Source organism: Pongo abelii, chromosome 7 (genome assembly GCF_028885655.2).
Source record: "Pongo abelii isolate AG06213 chromosome 7, NHGRI_mPonAbe1-v2.0_pri, whole genome shotgun sequence".
Lineage (NCBI taxonomy): Eukaryota > Metazoa > Chordata > Mammalia > Primates > Hominidae > Pongo > Pongo abelii.
In genome coordinates this window covers 23,011,926-23,036,219 of record NC_071992.2, presented here as the reverse complement: position 1 = coordinate 23,036,219, position 24,294 = coordinate 23,011,926, and the positions used below count along the sequence as shown (strand labels likewise).

Below are 24,294 nucleotides of genomic sequence, written 5' to 3'. Positions count from 1 at the left end.
CATACATACCTATATGTATAAATACATACATTGATTGACGTATGTAGTATAAACATACTGCTTGTGTATTTAAATCTGCAACCGAAGTATTTCCAAGTCCTCTAGTCTTGGGTCATCCTTCCCTTTTTTATGTAAAGAAACTGATAGTAGGCTCCTGTCTTTTGCACTGTTGAAGTTTGTGCATCAAACCCATCATTTCAGGCTGGAGTGAGCATATATATGAGGGAGATGGAGATTAAGTTTCTCTGGTTCACTTTCTGCTGCAGTCTCAGTGCCTACTTGGGTCCTACCTCATGTGGTTGTGAAACGGCATCATTGTCTGGGGTAAATACCCAAGGTTCGTCATCTCACACCAAAGAAATCAAGTAGGCATACACACAAGAGGTGGGTATAGGAGTGGAGGTTTAATAGGCAAAAAAGAAAGGAGAATAGCTCTCTCCTGTGAGAGAGAGGGGCTCCCGAATGGGAATTCTGGCCCAGAATGAGAGTTGACCAGATTTTATAGCCAGGCTTGAGGAGGCTGTGTCTGATTTACATACAGCCTCTGATTTAAACACATACAGCCTGTGACCACTGAAGTAGCCCTGGAGGTCTCTGTAATGACTTCAGGGTCATTCTTTGTCTTTATGTATAGCGTGTAGCTTCTCTCCACCCATATTAATCGCCTTATCAAACATTCACTTGAATACAGCCTAATTTTTCTCTCCTGACTCTCCTGAACATATTTTCACTTTTTTTTTTTTTTTTTGCTTGCAGGCTGAAAAGTTTCCAAATCCTTAAGTTCTGCCTCCATTTGGATGATGAATTCTGTCTTTAATTCATTATTCCTGACTCACATCGTACTATAAGCAGTCAAGAGAAGCCATGCTACAGCCTCATTGCTTTGCTTAGGTAGTTCTTCCGCCAAATATCCTATTTCATTGCTTGTAAGTCCCTCCTGCCACAAAATGCTAGGACATGAATACAATTCAGTGAAATTCTTTGCCACTTTATAATAAGAGTTACCTTTCATTCGGTTTCTTGGAACATGTTTCTCATTCCCATCTAAACCTCTTTATGGATGATAAAGAACGGCCTTTATCATTCATATTTGTGCTTTCTGCTCATGACCTTTTAGGTAATCTCTAAGAAGACTGAAACTTTATCTACAGCTCTCCTCTTCTGAGTCTTCACCAGAACCATCCTTAACCCATTTATGCCTGAGGTTGCAATTTTTTGAATTTTCACCATCAGACTTTGGTGATGGTCTTGAGCAATAGGACACAAATAACTCCCACATGCTTAGCGTGGAATGCAAGGCATGTTTAATTCACAGTAACACAGGCTTTTTCTAGCATGCACCACCAAATTCTTCCACCTTCTCCCTATTACCCAGCTCTGAAGCTGCTTACACATTTTTAGGTATTTGTTACAGTAGGACCCCACTCTTGATACCAATTTCTGTCTTGATCTGTTTGGGGTACTATAACAAAACACCCTAAATTGGGTAACTTATAGACAATAGAAATGTCTTGCTCATAGTCTGGGAGGCTGGGAGGATCAGGATCAAATTGTCAGCAGATTAGGCATCTGGTTAGGGGTTGTTCCTCATACAAAACATCTTCCATGTATCCTCATATGTCAGTAAGGCAAGCATCCTTCCTGAAGCCTCTTCTATGAGGGCACTAATTTCACTCATGAGTTGCAGCTTTTGTGACCTATGTTGGACATGTTTCATAACCCCAAAGGTCAGTTTTTAATCACCTCTCAAAGGTCCCACCTTTAATATTATTGCATTGGAGATTAGGTTTCAACAAAAAGTTTTTTGGGTGAAGGGAGTGGACACAACATTTCATGCAGACCATAGCATACCCCAGATTGAATATTACACATCCCTTCCAAAAGTCCTTTGGCCTTTCCTGCCACTTTTTTCATAACCTACCTCTACATCTTAAGGGCCTATCCTACCTCTTTCTCAAGGCATGTGCCTTACTGGCTGAGCTGTCAGCCCAAAACACAAACCTCTTCCATTTTATTAAGCAGAGCAAGTTAATTATCTTTGTTTCTACCTCTTTCTGCCTAGTTTGGTCTGGGCCTTGCCATTTATTAACAAACCTGTGAATATAAATATATATATATATATATATATATATATTTAACAGTAGAGTCATCTATCCTATTTTTAATTTTAATATCACAAAGGACTAGTTTTGAAATAAACTTTGAAATAACACATGTGTTTAACTTGTCCTGTATGAAATTCTTAGGCCAGGCTCCCTTTCCAGTCAATAATCTCTTTTCTCATAAATGGGGACAGTGAATGATGTAGTTCTCCTTTATCTGGACGTTCCCCAGGGGATATACTTTGTTGTGGTTGTTTTGTCTCTTCATGTTAAATATTTGTGCTTGGGAAATGTGAAATTCAAAATTTCAGTTCAATCGTATTTTTTTTTAAGGACACACTATGTTCCTGGCACTATGCTATGTTCTAGACAGAAAAGAATAAATAACAGTTGCTGCCCTATCTGAGGAGTTTGGAGTCTGGTGGGGGAGATGGACTCAAGCAGAAATATTTAATATTTAATTTTAGAAATATTTAATAGGACGTGGTAAATGCAAAGATCTAGAGATGCACAGGGCTCTCCAGGAGGCCAGAGGATGAGATATAGAACATCCTGGCAGTTCAAGTAAGTTTCCTAGGAGAAAACGAAGCCTGAACTGAATCTTGGAGAGTCATTAGGATTAGCCAGGTGCAAAAGGAAGAAACAACAATCTTGGCACGCAAAGGTGTATGGGAAAAAGCAGAGAGGCAGGGGAACAAAGGGCCTGCAGGGTCCGTTTTGGCAAGATTAGAGCACAAAGGAGAAGGCGTAGTCTTGTGGAAGACAAGACAGGAAATGAGACCTGAACCAGTCATGAAAATCCTCTTTATCATGCAAAGAATCTTGAACTTTATCCTGTATACAATGGCAGCTATTAGATAGGAGATGGACCATGGTCAGATGTGGACTCTTATGGTGTGATATTGTAAAACACATGTTTGGTCTTTATCCCCATTTCCTGGACATGGCTCCTAAAATTCTTGCAGATGGGGGGGCACTAGGAGACTCTTTTGTTCTAATATTTGGTCTTTGTTCCCCAATTCCTGACACAGCACTCCCAAGACTTTTGTAATTTCTTAGGGGATAGGAGAATCATTTGTTTTAATGAGGCGACTTTCAGTGGCCTCCTGGATAGCCTCAGGGTGGGCCTGGTTGCCAGGAGAGCCAACCAAATGTTGAGGCTTTCAGCTCCATCCCCTAACCTCCTGGAGACAGGAAGAGGCTGAAAGTTGAGTTGTTCACCAGTAACCAATGATGTAACCAACCATGCCTATGTAATGAAGCTAGTTTTCATAAAAACTTGAAAGTCTGGGTTTGGAGAGCTTCTGAATAGGTGAACACGTGGAGGTTCCTGGAGAGGGGCATGCCCAGTAACCACATGAAAACTCCATGCATCTTCCCCTATACCTTTCCCTATGCACCACTTCCATCTGGCTGTTCATCTGTATCCTGTTCATTTCCTTTATATTAAGCCAGTACATGTAAGTAAAGTGTTTCCCAGAGTTCTGTGAGCCACTCTAGCAAATTAAACCTGAGGAGGGGGTTTTGGGAACCCCCAATATACAGCAGTTTGGTCAGAAGTACAGGCCACAACTTGTGACTTGCAATTGCATTTCAAGTGGGAGGCAGTTTTGTAGGACTGAGTCCTCCAACTGTGGGATCTGACATTTCCACCAGGTAGATTGTGTCTGAATTCAATTGTATTGTAGAACACCCAGCTGGTGTCTGCTGTGCAACTGATTGGTTGCTGGTGGGGAGAAATCTCCACAGATTTTGGGGACCAGAGGCGACTGAGTGGAGGGTAGAACCGGATGGATTTTTCCTATCTCACAATACATGGCCATGACTTGGGACAAGATTGGTAGGAGGAGAATTATTTAGAAATGTGGTTGTAATTACTTAAGCAAGAAATGATTCAGCTTGAAGAGATTTGAAACATTTTGAGAGACTTAATTGGATTTGACAATCTGTGGGATGTTGTTGAGATGTGGACCTCAATGGTGTCCCCTCCCCAGCAGCACCAGCACATCTCATGCAGCCTGCAGACATGGGACCAGCAAGCTCCACCCTCAGAATGATGAGACCACAACCAGGCACTGAGGAAACCCACTGGGAAAAATGGGAGTTGGTGGATCTGTTGAGTGCTTTAGGGTGCAAGTAAGAAGATCTTCCATCTCAAATGGACTCAAACAATAATAGAAGTATCTCATGTGACATGTAACCCAGAGGTAGGGTGACCCACAGGCTGGCTAATCAGCTCAGTAATGTCAAGGGCTCAGAATTACTTTCCCATTCTGTGCTGCTGTCCTCGGCCTGAGTATTTGTTCTTGTCTAGCTGTCCTCATTAGGCGTTATAGTCATACCTGAAGATGCCCAAGGACAAACAATGCCTTCTCTCCTGCTCTCTTTTCCAAAAAGGCGGAGAATTTTTGGAACAGAATGCTTTCTCTCCTGCAGTCTCTTTTCCAAAAGGAGGGTTCCAGAACCCTCAACAAACATTCCTTCATCTCTTACTAGCCAGAACTAATATGTCCATTGTTTGACCATTGGCTAGTCGGAGAGGACTTCCATGATTGGGTTAGACCAATCAAGACAAACTCCCTGTACTGGAAAGGCAGCAGGATTGTTCTCCCTTGAAGTGTATGGCTGAATAAAGAAGAATAGCAAACCTGACCATAATCTGATCTCTGTTAGGAAGGACAGGGGAAGATATCTGATATGACTGGAGAGGCAAGTAGGAATTTAGTACACAAAGAAGCAGATTCCTTCATTCCAGAAGGTGGAATCTACAAGCTTCCTAATCTCTAAGGTTTGGAGGTACAGATCCAGAGGGAGGAGATAGGAAATGGTGACAAATATAGTTCTAGGGACTCATAACGCTTCCTTCTAAGATCTGTGGGTCCTGAGGAGCAAGCAGCTGGTGAGTGGGGCTTGGGAGAAAACCTCAAGCTCACCAAAGGAAGAGTAAAAGGAAACGATATGCTTTTGGGAGTTTGAATTGCAGTGACAGCAAAAAAGGAAAATGCATTTCCCTGCCATGTAGAAACAGAATCCCAACAGGAAAGATGTCATTTGTGCCATCACCTGCAGGGCTTAGCAGTGCTCTCTTCCTGGCTTAAAGTAGTTTGAGTAAATGTGAAATGTGGAAGAATTTATTGTGCTGTATGGCAATCCTTTGTGTGTTATGTGATTCACTCCCAAAGTTCCACTTGGGCTTCTTGACGAATAAACTTCTTTCCCCTCTTATCCTATTTTATAGGTAAGGAAATTGAGAACTGGGGAGAAGCGAGTGACGTAGCTGAGGTCACACAGCTAGTAAATGAAGGATTCCTGGGTACTTCTCTATGCCTCTGTTCATAACATGACCATCGTCCAATAGCATAGAAAAATGCCAGAAATAGTTTTATTTGCAAAGGAGAAAAAGACCAAATAAGAACAAAGCCCAGAGGTGGACAGTGAAAGGGTGGATGATCAGTCTCTGCATCCCCTACCTACCTCCACAGCACTTGGCCTTGATGCTGGGGTTGTGAGTCTTGAACCCACATCCATCAGAGAAGAAAGAACCTGCAATGCATGTGAGGGGTAGGGGGTGAATACCATACTGTTCTATTTTTCTGTCCCTTCCTTAAAAAACTTTAAAATTTCATTTTTTTTCCTTTTTCTCCTAAGAAGAACAACACAAACACACAGCTTTGGCATGTGTCTCCCTCCAGCAGCCCCGCCCTTGTCCTCCCCCCTCCACATAGCCTCTCTCTTTATCCCTTCACACCAAACACTTTCAAAGTTAATTTCAAAAAGCTGGGAACACTTGATAGTTTTAATTAATCCTATGCCTGGGGAAATACGATTTTGTGCATCCGAGGCCTCTCAGCTTCTCTCGATAGATAGCTTGCTCTGGATAATGCTAGCGTTTCCAATTTAGCTGTGATTATGCCACCAACTCGTTTGTTTGTTTGTTTGTTTATTACCTAAAAGAGAAGCTAATGCTGACGTGTGTGTCCTCAGGAAGGGATTTCTAGATTTCCTAATAATGCGTCCTAGTTAAGCAGCACTGTAGGTCTTTCATGGTGTTCTCTCACAGTAGCATCTTGGCAGGGACCCCACGAGACAGGGAGGGAAGTCACCATCCCCCACGTAGAGAGGAGGAAACTGAGATTCAGAGCGGTTTGGTGATGTGTGCGCAGTTGTTCATTTAGGGCAAGCGAGGTGCACACCAAAGCTGACTAGTTTGTAAATCAGGATTCATTGTACAACAACTCATTTTTCTTCCTGTGAGAATTCCACTGAGTTACTGTGCAAACCACTGCCAGGTGGGCCAGTTGGAAAGGTAGCTTTTGGTTACTTTCAAGTGGAGGGGTATTTTGCAATTTGGGAAATATTTATTGCTGCCACGCCAATTGAAGTTCAGGGTGCTGAGGCATGAGACCTGTATCACAATTCTTCCTGATATTACCTGGTCCTCTCCAGTCCAACCAGCTCCATTGCACAGCAAGAGGGCACACGTCATTTGACTAAAATGCAAGAGACCCTTGGAGTGCAAGAAACACCAGTAAGTAAGTCATAGGTAAATAATTCCATATTCTTGGCTGGTTGCAATGGCTCATCCCTGTAATCCCAGCACGTTGGGAGGCTGAGGCGGAAGGATTCCTTGAGCCCAGTAGTTTGAGACCAGCCTGGGCAACAAAGGGAGACCCTACAAAAATTTTTAAAAATAGCTGGGTATGGTGGCGTGTTCCTGTGGTCCTGGCTACTTGGGAGGCGGGGGCAGAAGGATTCCTTGAGCCCAGAGTTTGAGATTGCGGTGGAGCTATGATCACACCACTGCACTCCAGCCTGGGTGACAGTGTGAGATCCTGTCTTTAAAAAAAAAAAAAAAAGAATAGCTCCATATCTTGGCAAGGGTCCCAACTTAAGGTACCTTTTACAATAGTCCTATTCAAGTTTTATGTGAGTTAAGTCTCTTTTGGCTTAAAGTAATGGAAAATCCAACTCAACTGGCGACAGAAAGTCCAGTTCTAAGTCTGGTGTGAGATGTGGTTTGAGGCGGGAGCTCAAACAATGTCTCCGTGATTCAAATTTTCATCTCTTGGCTTTCCTTCCTACTGTCTCCATTCTCGGGCAAGCAAGCTCTCTTTTTGTGGTTGAAAGATGACCACAGTGGTTCCAGGTCTTGTCTTCTTTCAACTTCAAATTTTTGAGAAAGAAGAAAAGCTTCTCCTGGTGGTCCCACAGAAACCCCTGAGGATCACTCTGATTGGCTTGGTGAAGTTATGTGTTCACTGAGGATCACTCTGATTGGCTCAATCTATAATGAGCTGATTGGTTGGGTGGAGGCTACGTGCTTCACACCTGGTGCTGGGGACAGAGTCAATCTCACCCAAAAGCTGGTGGAGTAAGAATGGGAAGAGGGTTCCCCTGGAAAAATCAGAATAAAATTATCAGCAGAGGAGGGATAGTTGCTGGGTAGACAGCCCCCTGCACCCCCACAAAGTAGAGTGCATTCTGCTTCCTTTTCTCATTTTTACTTTGAAGTGAAAGTGACTGGAATAATTACATCCATCTCCCTTAATAACCAAGGAAGCAAAATCTTTTCTGATTGAGTCCTCAGCCCACAGCTGGGTTTTAGATACCTCATGTGAATGTCCTTCTTGGATTCCTCCCTCAGAATCTTCCTAAACTAAACTTTCACTTTTCACACCTCTTGGATTAGGGCTTCTAAATTCTTCAGGTAAGATAACACTCCTCTCACTTCATTTGAACCCAAGGTTCTCTAAAAACCTTGTTTATTTATAATTTGAACTCTTGCCTCCCACTATTTACTTTACTTAGCATCACTAGCTGTAACCTAGTTTCTTCCATCCTGCCCTAACTGACTCCTACTTTCTTGGGAAGACTCCTTTATCAGGTGGACTTCTTTTGGTCTGCTTATTTCTTTTTTCCAGATTCTATTTTTCCTTTTTCTCCCCATGGCTCCATGCATGTATGCACTCTTGGAAATAGAGACACATGCTGGGGAAATTAGAATAGAACCTTTTTAGCTTCTCTACGTGTCCCTCTCTAAGGAAATGGAAAGTAAACACAGCATGTCACCTACCGAGCCAATATGAATACATGCAATCATTATTATTGGGGCTTTGCCAACTTCTTCCAATAAAATAAGCATGAGTCTCAATCTTCTCATCATATTTCAGGAAATCGGAAAATCATAAGCATGCTTGAGACTTCCTGGGAGATGATGCTACTTTCCTTGTCTATCCATTTTGTTTGCTTGGTTTATTTTTTGGCCAGTGGGTGGATTATAGGGACACTGGAATCCTAATAGACCTAATCTAATGAGGACAGACTTCTGAACACTCATCTCTGTAGGCTTTTAATAAGCAAGGAGATAAGAGTTCTCTCAGTTGTTTACTCAAGCACTCCATTCAAACCTCTAAGATTTATTCACCCAAAGTGTTTTTTTCCCTCATAATTTTGATGAATTTGTCCCCAGTTCAAGAGATTCTCCAAATGTAGGGAGGATGTAGGTGTGCATGGGCTTGGAGAACATTTTTTTTTTTTTTTTACAAAGCACTTTGATATTTTTGAAAGAAAAGTGAAAGTCAGGAGGCAAAGGCCAAGAGTGAAGACAAGACAGTGATGGGTCCTCAGATGTGATCAAGACAGGTCTTTGGCAGAGCCCAGGGGCCTTTGGGGCCAGCAGCTTCCTCAATGCAGGTTGACTGGACCATAATTGCATGCGCAGCTCTTCATATTGTCTTGGTGGATGACATTCTGTGTTGACTTTCTTGGACTACGGTATAGAATGACACATTTCTAGATGGTGGGGACGGTATCTTCATCTTATTACCCCAAAGGACTTCACATAGCTGTGAATTCAGTGGTATTGATTAATGAAAGAGTGACTTACTATAAGGTTGGTGCAAAAGTGATTGTGGTTTTGCCATTGTTTTCAGTGGCAAAAATCGCCATTACTTTTGCACCAACCTAATAAATGCATGCAAGTACAAATGAATGAATGAATCAGTGTGAACAGAGCCACTTGTAAAAGCCTGTTTAGTGTGATATGTCACTGAGTCCAATTCAACACCTGTTTTATTGATAACTTAGGGAAATTAGGGACCTAATGATACTATAAAGCTTGATAGCTTCATGCCTTGATGTCACATGCAGTCAGATGTGACAACTATTATTGAGGTAAGATAAGCTTGAAATTATTTAATTATTTGTTTTTCCTTATGAAATCATTTCTTTCTCTTAGGGGTCTTTTTATGTGACTCTTCCAGCTTCCCAAGAAGGCAGGAAAGTGAAACCAGGTGCTGGGACTCTTTTGTATAAAATGATACTGTCCTGATTCAGCGGCAAAGATGTCATGATTCTGTCATCAGCCAAGTGTTCCTTCTGCCTGTGCTGTTCAGGAGTTCTCCCAAGCCTGTTGACGGAGATGCCTGGTGGAGGTGGAAGACATCCACCATGATGGCACACTCATGAGCCAATGTGTTCCTCAATGAATTAATAAGAAACCTAGGAAAGGACATTGATTTGTTTTCAGTTGGAGAAACACTAGAATCAGGCCCAGGGATCCTACTTCTCAGGCCCAGAGACATCCCCCAGCCCCTCAGTGTTTTTCCCTTTCTGACTCTTGCAGAGCCTTCTTTAAGGCCCTGTATTGGGTCTTGGGCCTCTGCTGTCTAAGAGCAAGGGACAAATGCAACATCCTCCACAGCCTTTGGTCATCCCAGCTTAGTAATGGGATGTCCCATGAGAGGAGGTCTCTCTCTTACTGTTCCCTCTGCCTCTTCCTGCAGGCAATTTGCTCTGACAAACACATAGAAGCTGGGTAATGGGGAATGAAGCCCTCGGGCAGCAGAACAGGAGGATGCAAATTGATAAATAAATAATTGTTTAATTAAACCAGAGATTCAGAAACTTCAGGAGACATGGGGTAAAGGAAAGCTTCAGACCTATCCCTGATGATGAGGAAGGAAAGGAGCAAAGTATGGGGCACAGAAAGGATCCCTGGAAACTGTTCTAAGGTCTTGCGACCCCAGATTTGAATCCTGGCTTCACTTTTTATTAGCTATGACCTTTAGACAACTCAGTCAACTTCACTGGGCATGTGTTTCATTATCTTTATTATAGGAATGGTGCCTACCCTACAGGGCTGTTGTGGGAATTACCCAAGACAATCCATTATTCATTCATTCATTTATTCTCTATAGAGATTAGATATAGATAGATCTATATAGATCTATATGTAGATATCTATATCTAATCTCTATAGAGAGATATAGAGATCTATACAGATTGATCGATTGGTCTATCAGTTGATCTATCAATCGATCAATCAATCAATCAATCAATCAATGAGGGTTAGGGAAGTAAGTGCCTATCAGAGTTTCAGAGTTCCTGGCAGATACTAGGTTCTGAGAATGATATATTTGCCTTTTTGCTTGGGACCTTGGTTTTCTCCCAGGAACCATGCAGTGATGGTCTCAAGGGACTCATCCACTCTAACATTTAATAATATAGACAGTCACCCTCCCAGCTCAGCAAGAGTCTGGCTGTGGAAGCCGGGTTTTCTGCTTACAGCACAGACCTGTCCTAGAAGCCAGACTCCAACTCTGGTGCCTGAGCTCTGCCATCCGGCTGGCATTCAGGAAACCACGCCTGTGCAGCGGTTTCGAGCCAGTTAGCATCAGCTGGCATTTGCAAGCGACATTTAAAGGTCACCTCTGATCCTCCTGCCGGGGAAATAGGGAGGGAAGGTACAGAAGAGAATGTGGACTTGGGTTGAATCTAATGAGCTTGGGCAAGAAGCTAGGAGGCTGCAACAGAGAGGAGTGGAGTGGGAAGGGCTTGTGGGAGAAACTCAGGAGGGGAGCCATGCCCAGGAAGAGTGGGAGGATCATCTGAGGTCTGGGAAGAATGGGGGCTTTGAGCTAGTGTGCCTCATCTACCCTGGTGTGGGCATATGCAGGTCCTGGAGTTTGTGTCCTCTAAGAAGTATGAGTGGGGAGGAAAAGGTTGATGGAAAATGCATGAATAAAGGTCCTTCCTTAGAAATCCTTTATCCTGCCTGAGGGACAAGTTCACCATATGGCTAGAGAGGTTCAGTGAGCATTTTTTTCTGAACCAATAATTAGGACATGTGTCATAAAATCTGACTAGCCAATACTCCATCGTGTAGGGGAGAGTTCATGGACATCCTATTTGAAATCAAGACTGCCTTAGAAAATAGGAGACACTTGGAACCCATGTAAACAGGTGATTGGGACTAGAGCACCACTGTTCTTAAAGAAGATAATGCTGCTGATGGAAATCAAAAGGGTGATGCATTGATCCTGTGTTCAGAGAGCTCTTTGATAATGAGGACGATGGGGAACACGTGCCCTCCTGTCAGCCCTGCTGGCCCTGCCAGCCCTAATCTGCTCATTAGCCTCTCCTTTCCTCCGGCAGTCTGGGCTTTCTATGCCTCCACCATTCCCCTTCCCTCTACACCCCAACAATGACCCCAAGAGTTGCCTCTTCCCCACCATGCTGAAGCAACATCATTGTCTGAGGTAATACCCGAGGTTCGTTGCCTCATGCGAAGAAAATTAAGGACACAGACACACATGAGGAGTGAGTTTAGGAGTGGAGGTTTAATGGACAAAGGAGGACAGCTCTATTGCGAGAGAGAGGGGCACCCCAATGGGACTTCTGGGCCTTGGTGGAGTACACCAGATTTTATAGACAGGCTTGAGGAGGCCGTATCTGATTCACATAGGGCCCAAAGATTCTTTGGGCCAGGTGTGATGTTTACATAGTGCACGAAGAAATTAACCACTACATCCTAATCTTATTATACAAATGGAGTCTCTACTTGGCCGGCCCCATGTTGACCGCTCGTTACTGTGCGTGTGATTGACAAGGAAAGGGGAAGATGGAGCTGCCGTGTTGGACATGCCTAACCCCGGGTAGACTTTTCCTATTGGCACACTTGCCAGCATTAACCTGTGCAAGCTTCTAGCTTGCTTATGTCTGCAGCTTGATTTTGTAGGCTGCTCTTTGTTAGAAAAGAAAATGACTTGGGGGCTGCTTTTTAATTAAAAGGAAAACCTTCCTGAGGACTTCTTACCCTCACTACTTGCTTAAATACTTTGTTCTTAACTTCTACGTCAATGCCACATGCACTTGTGCCTGTCTGGTCCTGTGCACCCTCCAACTAGGGAAGGGTTGCCTGCCTAGCGTTGGTGCTGATGGCAGCTGGGCTTGGGTGTGGGGCACAGTAGTGATGGAAATGATTTCTCGCCTCTCTCTTAAGGGAGGCATTTATCACATGGTCTGTTCCGGAGGATGTGTGTGTCTTGCGGTCACTTGGGAGAGGGTCATGGAAATTGTCTTGCTTTCCATCTTTTGTGTGAAGCCTATTGTCACCCCCCGGTACGCCGTATAAACCTAAACCAATGTCGAATATTAAATAAAACACTACCAAGGCTTTACAGCTTCCCCTCTCTTCCCAGTTTCCCTGTCCTTCTCTTCATATTTGAGTCGTGCCTGGAATGCTCAGAAGTGGGTCTCTGGCCAGGTGGGATGATTCCTGAAGCCCCTCCATTCCCCCAAGCCCTTTCTCCTGCCCTACCTTGTGCCCACGAGGCTGCGCCATTTCCATCCTTGAGGACCTTTCCACTATGTCTTCAGGAATCCCCTCCTAAAATGCAAGCACCCTGGGGAGGGTCTAAACTGCATTAAGCTAAAAGCACATTAAGCTGCTGTCAGTTTAGCCAGGACATTTTGGCGGGGATTAATTTATCAGGCCTCTTCCAGATGTGACACCTAGTTGAGAGGGATTTGGATTTAGGACTGAAGGAGTATGGTGGCAGGGAAAAGAGGAAGAGACAGACAGGAGGAGCCCTCAGAGGGGAAGCTGGCTGTGGGGGTGGGGTTAGAGGGTGGGCGGTGGTGGTAGTGCTGGGAGGGAAGGTAGGTGAAGTACACAGCTGGTGAGGACACAGGATGGAGAAAGCTGGCAAGGGCTTCAGGGGCTAGCCTGGCCAACAGCTGTGTGAGGGCAGACCTCATGCTCTGGCAGCACAGATGCCTCCTTCCTGGCATCTTGGGGCCCAGAAGCCAGGACAGTCTCAGGAGTACAGCAGTTGACTGCTGGCAGTGACTCCCTAGAGGCAGCAAGCAGCTGTTCTGTTCCCACCCCCATTTGTTCAGGGTTTTTCCTCTGATCTGTGAAATGCTTTGTGCGCCCTTATTTTTACAGGCTGATCTCCACGGGGACTTTAGCATAGCTTCTCCCTCACCTTCCTAAGCATCGCCCAATCCCCGGCTGTTCCCTCAGGGTGAGAGATTTTTCAAAAACAGAAACAAAGGGGCTAGAGTCTGAGCTGTCTTTAGCCTTGGCCCTTCCTTAGGGGCATTAATGACACAAATCTGAGGCAGCCGCCTTCGTGGCATTACACAGAGATCATCCGAGGGACTGGAGAGAGCCAGGTCTCTTGTTTAAAGAAGAGTCCTTTTTTTTTTTTTTCTTAAGTGGGAAGAGAAGGCCGAGAATAAGGTTGAGGAAGAAGAGGAGAAAGGAGGAGAATGGTGTTTATGGACTTTCTGCTATGTTCCCAGACTGTGGTAGGCATTTCACACACACCTTATTCTCTCCTGCCCCAGGCGTGAGATGTCACAGTCGTAATCACTCCAGTCCTGCATATGACTCAGATTCAGTGACTGGCCCAGCTGGTAAAGGGGGCTCTGGTTCCCAAGCCAGGGTGGTCTGACTCCAGAGGGGAGGAAATCAATGCGAGAAGAGGAAAGTGAAAGGAGAAACAAAAGAAAAAGCTGCTTCTGGTAGAATTAAGTCTCTGCCACACTCTGGCCCATGTTTACAGGACAGTGCAGTCAGGATGAGGTGGAGATCCTGGGATATCTTCCACTTCACTCTATGGATTTGTCCCGAATTCTTTGTTGTGTGAAGTCCAAGAATCATCTCTCGGGGTCTGGATTTGGGACCCTTTGCTGGTAACAATTCCATGACCTTTCTCATCTTGAGACCTGCCACATTCAAAGCATCTCACTCTTGCCAGTCAGGATAGGGTGGTCTTAATTCCTTAAATCATGGTAAGCTCAGGTCCTAGGATACTTTCATGTTAAAAAAATTTTCCTGTGGGCTGATACCCGAATAGAGAAAATAAAGGGGTAAAGGAGATAAAACAAGGCAAGAAAAACATGTCAACTGAGTCATAAGAGGCTGGATCACCTTCCCTCCACAGGGCTGGTTATTAATACTCAGAATTCTTATCCATTCATTAGTGTGGCAAGCACTGTCTAGTGACAGGTTAATTACACAGTTCTGGGTAATTAGAAAGTAAATATATGTTAAGAGGACACCACTGTCAAGATAAAAACTGTCTATTAGAAAGCCCTCTCGCATGGCAAATTCCACCTTCATCTTTTCAACCTGAAAGGATTTTTTTTCGTTGTTGGCTTGAGAAAAATCTCCTCTGCTGCTCCCTCTAGCTAAGATGTATTTAGTTCTGCTTCTTCCTCACCTCTCTGCTTCCCACCTTGGTCATGCATCTTGCTGGTCCAATTTGGAGCTCTGCTTCTTTTCTGGGGTAAATGTCTCTAGCGTCAAACCCCTTGCAGGTGAGACTTAGAGCTCTAGTGTGGTCTGGAGACGTTTGGAAGGAAATTCTGATTTTTCTGGGGCTGGGTGAAGTGTGAAGGTCAGGAAAGAAGATGACCCCGTTGAACAAAAATTTGACTTCTTCTGTTGCTGCATGACTAGGTGAAATGGAGGAGCTTCTCAGACTGTTGCGATGTAAAGTGTGGGTGCTATTGAAGCAGTGACACCCTAGGAGATGGAGATCCATTTAGTCATTAATCCTAACCCCAAAGACAATGCAGAGCTGGTCTCTGCAGGCTTTTCTCATGCTTGCTCTCTGAGGGTGAGGTCCCTTCTATCCACTAGGACCTGGAACACTGAAGTCATAGAAAGACCCATGGATAAGACTCCACAGGTGTGGCTCTGCCCACCTACAATGGCCAGAGACCCCACCAACCCTGACTGAGGATTTGAACAACAATCACAACCATGTAAATTAGGCTTATTCTTGGTGAGGTGTAATGAATAACCATCCCCACTGATAGGAAGCTGTAGGCTACTATTTTCACAGGCATCTCTTAGCAAGAAAGTGTTCCATGGTGTAAACATTTCTGTGTAGTTTTAAGTGATATGGTTCAAGTTGCTTTAGAATCAGGGTCTATAGTTGGTCTAAAATACCATTCGTTCCTGTTGCTGTAGTACAGGGGATTAGTAAGTTCGGCTAAGCTCTCACATCTCCTCCATGAGCCACGCATTGGAAACTTGAGCACTTAGCTCAAAACCCAAGTTGGGCCATTTCTGCATCTTTACCTCTCTCCCCACTCTAGCAGGCCTCAGGCATTTATTTTAAAAAGCCAGTGAAAAGCCAGATGAGTATCTGCCTCTACCTCCTTTCTTCCTTGAATTCATCCATGTATTCAACCAATGCTTACTGAGTTTCAACTGTAGCCAAGTGCTAAGCTGTGTGTGGGATACACAACTCTAAATTGACCAATCACTGCTCTCAAGGAGCTCATAAACACGATGGAGAGATGAATAAAGAGGCAGTTACCAGACAGAGTTGGTAGGAGGCACTGCTTATGTATGGAAGTCATGAGTATTGAAGGACCAGAAATGAAAGAATGCCTAATATCACCTTGTCTATGAGAACACCTAATATTGCCTTGTCTATGAGAACATCTAATATTGCATTGTCTGGAAATGCTTAAAGGATGAGATGAAATTTGCCCCAAGCCAATAACTGACCTGCTTAAGAAAAATCTCCTCTGCTGCTCCCTCTAGCTAAGACGTATTTAGTTCTGCTTCTTCCTCACCTCAATAGCCACAGAACCAGGCCTGGCACCCAGGTCTTCTTATTCTTTAACTAAGGCATGGGGTACCAGGCACACTGTTGGATATCAGAAGCTGGTGCAGAGCTGTTGGTTAAATCTGAGTCTCAGTTATGTGTCATGGCCACTCTGTGGCTAGCAAGAGGCCACAGCTCTACTGGGGGCCAGAAGCCAGTTAACAGTGAGAGGATGAGGGTCTTGGGGTAAGGTGAAGAAAAGCTCAGAGCACAAACAGTGGGAGATTGGGGGGTCCATGGCAGAGCTCAGGACCCCCACTCTTCTCCTCAGCACTTCCTCTTTGGGACTGTCCTCTGACTTCACCTGCCTCTCTGCTGTCAGGGGCCTTTCCAAATGTGAACTGATGCTCTACTAAGCAGCCTGGCTTCCTGGTGACATTCCTGACATGACATTAACGGGGAAAATGGCAAAATGCATCCCTTGGGCCAAGGAACATTGATTTTTTGTTTAGACCCCTTCACTAAGCATGAACAACAGATGTGGCAGGTTTGATTAGGTTTTTCCACAAGGGCTTCAGGCTAGGCAGGAGAGAGTGATCAGGCTCAAAAGAGTTGGGGAGTCAGGATAGAGTGGACGTAATTCCTTAAATCATGGTGTTGAAATGGAAGTGGGTGGTGAGTATAAAGAAGGGGCAGAGAACTGCAAGGACTGGGTTAGGAGGCACTTCTTTGCATCTTTTTCCCTTTGAGACAGAACAAAGCATTATGGCCTCCTTCCAAAGTCAAATATCTGTCAAAGCTCAGGATGCTGGGATCTGGAGTGCTTGTTCCCAAAAGAAGTATTATAACACTTTTTTGAGGGAAACCTTTATTTATTTATTTACTTACTTACTAACTAGTTTAGAATATTATACAGAGACAGGGTCTCACTGTGTTGCCCAGGCTGATCTCAAACTCCTGTGCTCTAATGATCTTCCTGCCTCAACCTCCTGAGTAGCTGGGACTACAGGTGCTCGCCACTGTAGTCCCAGCTAATTTTTTAAAATTTTTGTAGAGACAGGATCTGGCTATGTTGCCCAGGCTGGTCCTGAACTCCTGGCCTCAAGTAATCCTCTCTCCTTGGCCTCCCGAAGTGCTGGGGTTACAGGTGGGAGCCACTGCACCCGGCCAAGAAAAAAAAAAACCATTAAAATACTTCCCTCTGGAACTGCTCCCCAAACTCTGTTGATTTCATGCTTTGGCGTAGGCATCGGGATAGAACTGGTTTCTTATAACCAGCAAGCGCTGATCTTTTTCTTTTGTAACTAAAACTTTTCCTTTAAGAAAATAAAATATGATGGCTAGGAAATACCCACCAGAGACTTCCACCCAATTAAAACTTTTCCTGTAGTTGGGTAGAGCTCAACTTGTTCTCCGTCAAAAAAAAACCCTCAATTATCATGAAATGCATTCCTTACTCTGGCACCATAAATAAAGCATTTCCACAAAAGAATAATATTTATATTATCACCAGGAATAGAAAAAGAAACACACCAAATGAAAGATGCCGGGAATAATCAACAATGCCATTTCTACTGTAGTTCTTGAACCTCTTAATGCAGCAACACGCCAGTCCCAACCCCTTGGCTCGGCTCTATTTAAATATACATATCTCTCTTTGTGTATATATCTCACTCCCTGAATATATAGAGATAGATAGATATATATTATCTCTTTAAAATATTAAAATAAATTACATCTTTGCACAGAATACAGACATTAATTCTGTTTCCAGGAGATTTGTCAAATCAGTGGCCTGTGTTTGCATAACAAGTTCTTTAGTTGCGCTGTGCAGAATATAAATTACCATGTTGTCAGCTCCAGATGAAAATCACCAGATTTTCAGCAGAATCGCCTCCATTGATTAAGAAGAGCTTTATGTTATGTGTCCAGGTAATGTCTGTCAGTACCTGGTTCTTCTTGGAAGTAGTTGTCGATTCAGAAAGACTGAAAATTCCAAAAAATAGGGAATGAGGGGTCATACTGTGATTGGAAAGCTGCCCTCTCCACGCCCCACCCCCTTTTATAGAGAACAGAATTCCTTTCCTTTACCTCATTCATTGAATTTCATACATGCAAAGGTGCATGCACGCACACAGAGACACACACAGCTTCTGTTCTGGGTTTTGAATTATTGGGTGGAACAGTGGACAACTTCCAGATTTAGGACAAAACCTTTGCATGCATTTGGATCATTCTGAGGTTTAAGGCATAGAAGGCTCAAAACAGGCTCACAAACTCCAAAATCCCGAGAAACAGAATTTGTTCTAAGTGTTGTAAATAAGGCTTCTAACAATAGTTAATAGTTCGTGAATGCCTAGTATGTGTCAGACACTCTGCTAAGCGCTTTATGTGTACCATGTCTATGTCTAGTTCTATGATAGGTACTGTTACTATTTACCTGTTAGAAATTAGGAAACTAAGAGAAAGCTCAGGAAACTTGCCCAGGGAACACACACAGGAAGCTGTTGATCTGGAAATTGAACTCAGGTCTGTCTGAGTCAAGAGTCCAGGCTTCTGAGGCTTTTGACAGGCTCATGGCACTATGCCGCATTTTGATACCTTCTGCATCTCTGAGGACAGCATAAGGCTTCTCGCCCGGGGTACCAGGGTGGTCAGTTCAAATGATAGTTGATTCCTGGCTGCTCTTGTGGGCTTGAATGGGAGATTAGATAAATTTGTTTGAGAATTTCCCTGTACTTAGTGTGGGAATTTGAAGAACTAGAATGGTTTAGTTACTTCCTGCTTCTCCCACTCCTCTGCCTCTGTTCACCCAAATGTACACTGTCATCTCTTTAATGTTCATGAAATTCGAAAATGAAAGGATCTCTGATTAACTGGTCTGCATGCTTATTTTACACATGAGAATACAGAGGTCCAGGCTAGGCAAGTAACATGCACAGGGCAACTCAGTTTGGGGCAGACCTAGGGTTGGAATCTTCCCCAGTTTTCTGGATCCCTATGTACAGTCCAGAAAGAGATCATCTAGGCTGGCTTCGAATGGTGCAGAATCAGGCCAGGATGAGCTTCTGGAGCCATGCTGGGGGATGCTTTGGGCTCTGGGCTGGAGGAAAACACAGCCAGCCCAGACCTGACCCAATGCTACAGCGTTGTGTTCAGTGAGTGAACACCATGGGCATTTGGTTTGCTCCCCCTAGATTCCAGAATGCTAGGTCCGTAGGTGATTGTACGTTGCCTTTTTACAACTGTGGTATTTCCTCATGATCAGTTACAGTTGTAAAATATATCTACAGCTGTTTTCACAAGCTCTAAAATTTGTCTCTGCTCTGTTTCCTTTTAGAAATTTTCAGTTCAGCAAGATCAAAGGCCAATGGAGAGAACAAAATTTAACTGCGATTTCAGCCATTCTTTTTCCAGTCTTGAAATTTCTCCTTCCAAATTACATTTACATCAAAAACATTTCAGTCTGTAATTTTCATGACAATACATAAAAGTCATCTCTTGGTTGAGCAGACATAGGAAAACTTCCTGGGCTTCTCTTCAATGTTCACGGCAACCTTTGTTCCATTGAGCCCAATTGTCCCCTGAATAATAGCAGCAGGAACAGTGATCAAAATATGTTGCTTTTATTTTCCCATTTAGCAGCAGGACTAGATTGAGCTGACACCAGATGTGTCCAAATAGGTCTGAAGAATCCTCAAACAGATGATTTTTAGAGATTTTCTGCTACTGACAAAGAACATAGACTTAGGAATTCGTAAACTGGTGTGGCAGAGACTCCTGGTTACTTCTGAAATTCACACTTCCTTTTGTATAGTAACAGAGCGCAATTTTTAATTGAACACTTTATTCTCCAGATGAAAGGGATTTCCAGCAATCTTTTGTGACTAAGGCCACGTGGTTAAGTTTTAGCCAATGATCTGTAAGGGAAAGTGTCAAATGAGGGTTCCAAGAAGTCTTATAAAAGAAGTCTTGACAAAAGTCTTTTTTTTTCCATTTGGATGCTTGGATCATAAAGGTGATATCTGCAGCTCTAGCAACTTTCCAGAACCATGACAATGAGGACCACATCTTAGAGATAGTGGGAGAAAGCTAGAAAGAGCTTCATCTCTGATGACTGGAGATGTGCCGTGATACCCACTGACTGCTACCTCAGGATTTTTTATTTAAGAGAGAGAGAAAACTCTGTTATGAGATGCCACTATTTTTCAAGTGTTTGTTAATCTCAGCTGAGTCTGGTCTTGGGTTCAAATTTGTCTTTTTTTCCAAATAGTTTTTGGGGAACAGGTGGTGTTTGGTTGCATGAAAAAGTTCTTTAGTGGTGATTTCTGAGATTTTGGTGTACCTGTCACCCAAATAATGTACACTGTGCTCAATGTGTAGTCTTTTATCCCTCACTTCCCTTCCACCAGTCCCCCAAGTCCCCAAAGTCCATTTATCATTCTTATGCCTTTGCGTTGTGATAGCTCAGCTTCCACTTGTAAGTAATAACATACAATGTTTGGTTTTCCATTCCTGAATTACTTCACTTAGAATAATGGTCTCTAGCTCCATCAAGGTTGCTGCAAATACCGTTATTTCATTCCTTTTTATAGCTGAGTAGTATTCCATAGTATATATATGTATTTGTATGTGTATATTTGTAAAGAAAATGTGATGTACATATATTTATATATAAAGAAAATGTGACATACATATATCTATAAAGAAAATGTGATATATATCATATATAGATAAAGAAAATGTATATATATGTATATCATATATGTATATATGTATATATCATATATATATATCATGTTTTCTTTATCCACTCATTGGCTGATGCGTATTTAGGCTGGTTCCATATTTTTGAAGTTGTGAATTGTGCTCCTATAAACATGCAAACTTGTCTTCTATCATGCTGACCTTCAATTTCCTTGCTTACTAGTCTTATGGGTTTCTACTTTTAACATTTTCTGAGTTGTTCTGAGAGTTGAACATTTAATAAATGCCGAGTAGATGCAATGCGTGGCTCCGTTCCTCCTACTTTGTCTCTCCTAATATTTTCAGGGTGCTCTATGTTTCAATAGCTGGCTATAAAATCTGTGTAACAAGAATATTTAGCACAATCAGGAGGTGAACCATATGGATAGGTGGCCAAACTAGAAATACAGAGTGTCATTGCTCAATTTGGTTTGATGCAGGTGAAAGAACTGAGCATACTTTGAGTTTCTGTCTCTCCAAGGTTTTTAGCTTCTTTCCACAATGTAAGCCATAGCTCTTTTTCACAGTTGCCCTGTTTACTAAGGAAATATGAGCCTTACTGCATGTTTTCTTCAGGTATTACACCTGTAAAAAGGCTTAGCTTTGCTCCACTCAACTTCATGATAATGTAATTCTTCAAGTCACACAATCTTTACTTGGAGATACTTCTCTGAATTTTTATTTTCTCTCTCGGCTGGTCTACTTCTGCTTAGCTGCATAATTCCCTACTTTCAAGCCCTTTCTGACACTCTCTAACTGACTTTCTGGTCAGAACATCTTTAGGTTAAACTTGCAGCTCCTCCAGCTAGAATTCTTTTTACTTTCTGTTTCTCTCTGACATCTGTGTCCTGTCTCACTCAGTTTATTTAATATATATTTTTTAATTCAGACATATGATCTGTTTGCATAGTGTTCTGCTTTGTATTTACATATAATTTCATTTGATCTTTACAATCACCTTGCTTTGAAAAGGAGGTGGGCACTATTGTCCTCACCTTTGGCATGAGGAGACACAGCCTGGGAGGAGGAGTTAGAGCCTCACGCAAAAGCACACAGGTTGTTCCTGATGGGGCTGGTTCCAGAAGCTCATCCTCAGATTTCCAGTTTTATGGTCTTTTCATTATGCACCAAAATTTCCTCAGTCATGCAGGCTGCCTATCAATCAGGTCTCACGTTTCTATTATGATTTCTGCTGCCTTCTCCAGACAGAGATTCATTCTGATCCACATTTATTTTTTGAGGATTAAGGATTTGTCACATTTTATATTTCAGCAACATTTTTATACCTTTCCAAGTGCTTTCTTTTACATTATCTTATTTGATATTCACTGTATGTCTATGAAATAGGTGAGGCAGGCACTTATTTTTCTCCCATTCTGTATATGAGGAAATGAATGTCTGAATAATCTAAATGATGGGCTCAAGATCACAGGGAAAATTAGTGACAGAATTGGGACTGTGTCCCCTGATTGGAGAATTACTATTTCAAAGGATGGATATGGAAAGTAGCCCCCTTTGATTACCTAGACCTGATTCTATAGTGAATACTAGGTCAGACCACATGTAAGTGAATCAGGGATGAGCATACTCTTTTTTGAGGTTCTGTGGGAGAAGACAGATCCTCCCTCTTCCTTACCATTCTCAGGTGAATCAGTTACCTATTGAAACACTTGTTTTTCTTGTACCTTGTGTCCAGCATTCTTTCGAGTACTACAGGGGCTTGGTTCAGTAGGGAAGGCTAGATGATGACCAATTCAAAGATGACCCTGTCCAGTGCAGAAGTGAGGCTTTAATACTATGAAAGGTCAAAGGAATAAAGTAACAGTGTGATACCACGAGTCCTCAGGGAAGGCTTTGTGGAGGCTTGGGGATAGTCTGACTCTCAGGTCCCTAGAGTCAGTATAGGATCATGGAATGCGTTCTGAACTGTATGCCCGTACACAGTTTTGAGCCTCAGCTCTCCCACTAACCTTCTCAATGGCCTTGGGTAAATCACTTGACCTCCTTAGACCTTAGTTTCTGCATCTTTACCATGAGAAGGTTGGACTAGCTTTGGAGGGCCTTTATTAGTGCATTTGGGCTGCCAAAATAAATACCACAGATCTAGTGGCTTAAATAATGGAGATTAATTTTTTTTCCCCACAGCTCTGGAGGCTAGAAGTCCAAATTCAAGGTGTCAGCAAGGTTGGTTTCTCCTGAGGCCTCTCTCTTGGCTTGTATGTGGCCCTCTTGTTCTCTTTGTTTTTGTATAGTCTTTCCTATGTACCTGTCTGTGCCCAAATTCTCTCTTCCTAAAAGGACACCAGTCATATTAAATCAGGGCCCATCAGAATAATCTCATTTTAACTTAATTGCCTCTTTAGGGACCCTGTTTTTAAATATAGTTGTATTTTGAGGTACTGGGGGTTAGAACCTCAATATATGAATTTTGGGGGGAACAGAATTCAGGCCACAACAGTGCCCACATTGGATTGATCATCCGAATTACTCAGGAGGCTTTAACAATAACATTTTTCTGAATTTAGAATCTACTGCCTAAGAACCACAAGAGAGCAATGGAGCCCTGAGATCTGCCTATTTCAAGAGGTCACCAGGTGATGGCATGCGTGGTCATGTGTGGGACCTTCTGCACTAGAGGGTCTCCAGAATCCTATCATCTTTAATGACGTTTGTGCTTAAGAATCCAGAAGGAGGAGGAAAGGGGACACCCTTAGGGAGGGGTGAGAGATGTCTAAGCGGTGTCCCAAAGGGCTTCCCCTCCTCTTTGGTTTACACAAACACTGAGACAGATGTGGGAGAGAGAGCCACCCCTCTCTGCCATTCACCCCCGGAATCCTCCTGTTATGTTAATAAAAGAGGCTGGGCTTGGGACTTTTGACGGTTAATTTTATCTGTTTATTTGACTGGGCTAAAGGATTCCCAGATAGCTGGTAGCACATTATTCTGGGTATGTCAGTGATGGCATTTCTGGAAGTGATTGGCATGTGATTTGGTGGACTGAGTAAAGAAGATCCCCTCTCACCAATGTGGGTGAGCATCATTCAATCCACTGAGGTCCTGAATAGAATACAAAGGCAGAGGAAGAGCAAATTCATTCTCTGTTTGAGCTGGGACATTTGTCTTCTCCTGCCCTTGGACATGGACATCGACACTCTTAGTTCTCAGACCTTTGAAACTGGACTGAATTATACCACTGACTGTCCCGTTTCTCTAGCCTACAGAGAGCAGAATGAGAGACTTTTTGGTCTCCATAATCACATGAGCCAACTCCCTTAATAAACTTCTCTCTCTCTCGTCCTCTCTTTCTCATTCTCAGAGCCAATAGGATGTGTAAACACATCCATATATATATATGTGATTACATATATATATATGGATTACATATATATGGATTACATATATATGGATTACATATATATGGATTACGTATATATATGGATTACGTATATATATGGATTACGTATATATGGATTACATATATATGGATTACATATAATATGTATATGTAATATATATTACATATTGTATATGCATATGTATATCTATGTATACACCCTATTGGTTCTGTTTCTCTGGAGAACCCTGAGAACTGA

At 42.9% G+C, this 24,294-nt stretch overlaps 1 long non-coding RNA gene across 3 annotated transcripts in view; it reads left to right on the top strand.

Annotated features, from left to right (window-relative positions):
* LOC129060917 (uncharacterized) overlaps positions 1-24,294 on the top strand; it is a 31,009-nt gene that overhangs the window by 3,871 nt on the left and 2,844 nt on the right. For 2 of the 3 annotated variants that reach the window (XR_008527810.1, XR_008527811.1), the window contains 2 exons: positions 22,847-22,885; positions 23,227-23,571. The exons of the other annotated variant lie outside the window; for it this stretch is intronic. This is a non-coding gene — a long non-coding RNA (uncharacterized LOC129060917). Of the gene's footprint in view, positions 1-22,846; positions 22,886-23,226; positions 23,572-24,294 lie in introns of those variants that run through there. 3 annotated transcript variants of the gene reach the window in all.